General features: G+C 35.6%; 1 pseudogene; it reads left to right on the top strand.

Annotated features, from left to right (window-relative positions):
- The first annotated feature begins 664 nt into the window (after positions 1–664).
- The window catches only part of LOC107741865 (sentrin-specific protease 6-like), a 6,013-nt pseudogene continuing 1,713 nt past the window's right edge, over positions 665–4,964 (top strand).

Here is a 4,964-nt window from a genome sequence, read left to right as displayed (position 1 = left end):
TGTTTTTAGATTGCAATGTTACAATGTTAGAATGAAATGTGATTTTAACCCTTTTTTGCACATAGTATAAAGGCTTACATGGTTACATTCACGTTATTTGTTTTCATAGCCTTTAATATGTATTGTTTTGTTGGACAACATTGTAAGTGATATATATATATATATATATATATATTAAATACAGATTTTTTTTTCAAATACAAAAACAAAAATCCCGAGATATATACCATATATCGCAAATCGGCCAAAAAATACAGAGATATGAATTTTTGCCCATATTCCAAGTCTTCTTAAGCTTCTTAAGAGCTTTGAGTACACCTGTGACCAGGTGATCACTGAGTTGATGAAGCTCATGAATTCTAATGAAAGCAGCAACAAGAGCTAGAGAAAATGTCAATATTTTCAGTGAATAACTTTAATTTCAGTCTGTATATCACACAAAGGTAGCATACGGCTTCAGAAGACTTGGAATAGAGCACACAAATTATATGTTCAACTTTTATGATTTTTTTTATGGTGCTTTTGTGTCCTTACTGAAGCTTAAAAGCTTTGGTTTCCATGCATTGTATGTCATTGTACAACCAAAATATCATACATGTTTGGAATGACATGAAGGTGAATAAATAATGACAGAATTTCATTTTTAGATGAACTATCCCCTTAAATGACTAAAAAGAGCAGACACTATGAGGAAGAATCCCAGTAATATCAAACTTATGAATCTTTTATATCTGCAAAGATATTGATGTCAAGTTCGGCAGTGACATGATGGAAATAAATGCTGAGCTGTAGAGAGGACTTTTATACTTTTAATTAATTGGATGAGCCAGTGACAGGGTAAATAATAATAATAATTAAAAAAAACCGACATTAAAATATGTGAGACAACAGTAACTTATGGCACAGGTTGTTTTGCTTATACCCAGGGAGCATGTAAATGTTATACATTGACAATTGATGAGTGATTGTTTGAAAATCATATTTTTCTGTTGTGCTTGATTGTGACATTATTCTGACACCTCATAGACTGCAAAATAGAAACTCACCAAATGGATGGAAAGTTGTATTACCGTCATATTCATCTAGTGTTCACGACACCATTGAGCATGAGGGACAGTACTTATTGTTACTGTGGACATTTTATTTTAGTGGCAATCAAACACGTGATACTACTGATCAGATGATGTCATGTCGAATTGAACTGACCTTTGCTGCTAGCTAGTGTTGCTGCATTTATGTGTTTTGTTTTGTATTTATTTCGCTCGGCTATTGAATAGCATATGGGCTGTGCATTCTTAACTGTAAATCATATCAGATTTGTAAAAGGCCCTGATCCAATTAAACAGAGACGCTAGATGTCATTGGTTTGAATCTACTTCTCTCTGTGTTGAGAACCTGAGTCATCTTGTATTGTCTCAGTATATGGCTATAATTGTGTTTGCATAAATTGTTTTAAAGTAAATAAACATTCGTGAAAATAGATTTTGTCCATGCATTTCATAAAATGCATATATGTCAATGCAATCAATCTTTCTGAAAAATATAGTTTAATTTTTTTGGGGGGGGGCCTGCTGAAATCGAGAACCTGCTGATTACCAGCAATAATACTGTACTTTGCAAGAGTGCAACAGACCATTGACTTACAATGGCACTTACCATCTGCTGACTTCAATTTTACAGTCAGCCAACCCAAAAACCAGATCAGGGGAACCAAGAGGTCACGCACATAAAAGCAGTGTGCAAAACTAGAAACTTCAGAGGTCACTGACCTCACAGGTGATAAACGCTCACTCTCTGATACTCTATAGCAGATGGTCGACACCTGTCTGATGTGAACAAACCTGTATGGCCACTGCGCTAAATAGTGATGCTTCATTGAGGAAGCGAATCCGTGTTTCAACGATTCATTTAAGTGAACAAATGATTCTCGTGCCCTTCCATACTCCGGCATCACTTTACCGTAACACCGTGTGCTAAATTTAGTACATACAGTTGTGCTCAAAATTATTCATACCCTTGGTAAATATGATCAAAGAATGCTGTGACAGTTAATCTGTATCATCAATCCTTTAGATATTTTATTTTAAAAAATGTACTAAAATCTAACCTTTCATTGGAGTTTTTGGATGAGAGCGTTTTCTTTTCTAGTTTTTTCTTGAAACCCTCCAAAACAACATAGTTTTTTTTTTTTTTTTTTTTGTTTTTTTAGGCTTTCTGACCCCAAGACTCAACTATTTTCTGCAGTTCTCCAGCTGTGATTCTTGGAGTCTTTGGCCACTCAAACTCTCCTCCTCACCGTGCATTATAGGACGATATAGACACACGTCCTCTTACTGTATTAGAGAAAACTATTTCATAATGTGATTTTCCCCCACTTTCACTTTTTTTTTTTGCTTTAATTAAAGGTTAGATTTTTTTTTTTTGAATGAACGCTCAAGTAGATAAACAATGCAGATTTATTTTCACAGCCTTCTTTGATTTACCAATTGGTAACATACCCCCTTAAGGGTATGAATAATTTTGAGCACAACTGTAAATGTAAATATTGAGGAAATAGACGATTGTTTTTGAAGGCAGACGCTCTGTAAACAATATAAGTTTGAAAAAAATAAGGAACAGTTTTAGTTTTTGTAATCGTTTTAATGTTTTTTTTAATTTTTTTAATTTTTTTTAGTTTAAACATTCTTGTGATTATTTGTATCTGTTGATTCCCCCCAGTCTGAAGACACATCAGTGTGCCCAGAAACAGGAGGTGGGTCATGATGGCACGCAGGTAAAATGTGTCACCTTCATGATGTCATCACGTTCCAAACCTGTATTTTATTATTTTGTTTTTTCTTTTTGAGGAAAGTCATGTGGTGTCGAACTTCCTTGCATTAGTCAGTCGTAGATCAAATAAATGTAAATGACTATTTATTATGGTGATTAAAGGTGCACTAGTAATTTAATTTGACTTTTCTGTATAAAAATTAAACTTTGTGCATTAAGACGTAACTGAACTTAAAAATGTCAAGTGCTCCTCAGACTCTGTATAGTGCTGCTGCTTTCTATCTGATGTCCTTTCCTATAACATCCATTTTATTTTGCTGTTTAGTTCACTGTGCTTCAGCCTGAAGATGATGAACTTCCTGTCACGAGTCAGGTTTTTCAAACTTTTATTTACATTTCCTTTTTCCTTTTCCCTTTCCTTTTTATTGCTTTAGCTTTCCTTTTGCTTTCTCTTTCTTTGTCTCTTTACGTCTATTTCCCTTTCCTTTTTATATTTTCTTGCCTTTCACTTTAATTTTCCCTTTCCATTTGTCTGTCCTTTTACTTTTCCTTTCCCTTTTCTGGTTCTTTTTCCTTTCCTTTTTCCTTTTCCTTTTCCATTTCCTTTTTTTCCCCTTTACTTCCTTTTCCTTTCCCCTTTCTTTTTACTTCTCCTTTCGCTTGTCCATTTTTCCTTTCCTTTTCATTTTTCTTTGCTCCTTCTTTCTCATTTTCATTCCCTTTTACTTCCCTTTTTCCTGTCCTTTCCTTTTTTCTTTTCTTTTTTCATTTTCCTTTTTTTCTTATCCGTCCCATTTCCTTGTCCTTTTCCTTTTTCTTCCTCTTCCTCGTACCTTTCCTTTTCCTTTTATATTACCACAGAATCAACAAGATATTAATCTTTGAGCACCAGTTATATAATAGAGCAACATAAATCTTCCTTTAACATGTTTTTCAGTTGTTTAGCTCTTTCTCTCGATGTTTAGCAGGGCTTGGTGCAGGGCTCGGCCTCTCCTGATCCTCATCGATATGAAATTGCAGCCCTCAGTGTCTCAGACAGTGATGAGGACAATTTGATAGAGCTTCTTTCATCGCCTCAACAGGATATCAAAAAGTCAGTTGGCTGGGCTCAGTTATTGTGATATTATTATCTAGAAGAACTCTTCTCACCATCTCTTTGCAGACTGGTTGTGTACCCACCTCCTCCAGTCAAGGGGGGTATAACCATCACCGAGGAGGACCTCTACTGTCTTGAGGAAGGAGAATTCCTAAACGATGTGATAATAGACTTCTAGCTAAGGTTAACGTTTTTGAAATTGTGGCTATCTACTTCAGTATATTGGCACTGTAATGACATAAGTCTTGTATTTTGGCCAGGTATTTGGTCTGCGAGAAGCTGGAAACGGAGGATGCCTCCAAGTACCATGTGTTCAGCTCTTTCTTCTTCAAGTGCCTCACTCAAAAAGATCATAGAAGGCTTCCAGGAACTACACATTTATCGTAAGTATAGAATATGGTATTGTAAAAAGTACATAAACATAACTGGTGTAAACACACTGCACTGCACTGTATTGCAGCATGCAATAGCACCGGCACAGTCGGGTGAAAACGTGGACCAGGAGCGTCAACCTTTTTGACAAGGACTTTATATTTGTCCCGATTAATCAAATGTGAGTCTCTTAACAAAGCTGCACATCCTGCATCCCAAAATGTTCTTGCAGACTTTCAGGTTGTAGGTAAAATAAAGAGCACGTCTTAATAAGAGCCCCTCCTGTGTAATGTGTCCTCAGGGCTCACTGGTACCTGGCTGTCATCTGTTTTCCTGGCAAGATTTCACAGACCTCAGTGGGCGAAGGTATTCAGTGGAGTATCTTTGCGATCAATCTCCACCCAATCCCATGTCCCTCTTCTACTCTCCAGAATCCTCAAAGCAGCTCTCCAGATGGAGTCAATCCATAGGTAATTTAGAAAACCAATGTGGTGCCAGAGCAAAATGGTGGTGTAGATAAAGGACAAAATCTGTTCGATTAATTATTTTGCTTCTTTTTGAATGAGAGAACATGGAAATCCAAACTGTTCCATGATACAGCACTTAGTAAAAATTTTTCTATTTTCTTGACAGATTTCTGTGTATATTTGGTTCTTTTTGGTCATTAAATATTCAGTAACACTCCTTTTTTTAACTATAATATATACATATATATATATATATATAT

Source organism: Sinocyclocheilus rhinocerous, unplaced genomic scaffold (genome assembly GCF_001515625.1).
Source record: "Sinocyclocheilus rhinocerous isolate Xijiao unplaced genomic scaffold, SAMN03320098_v1.1 scaffold1157, whole genome shotgun sequence".
In the NCBI taxonomy this organism is placed as follows: domain Eukaryota; kingdom Metazoa; phylum Chordata; class Actinopteri; order Cypriniformes; family Cyprinidae; genus Sinocyclocheilus; species Sinocyclocheilus rhinocerous.
Note: the sequence above shows the minus strand (reverse complement) of the source record. Positions and strands in the feature narration are given on the sequence as shown.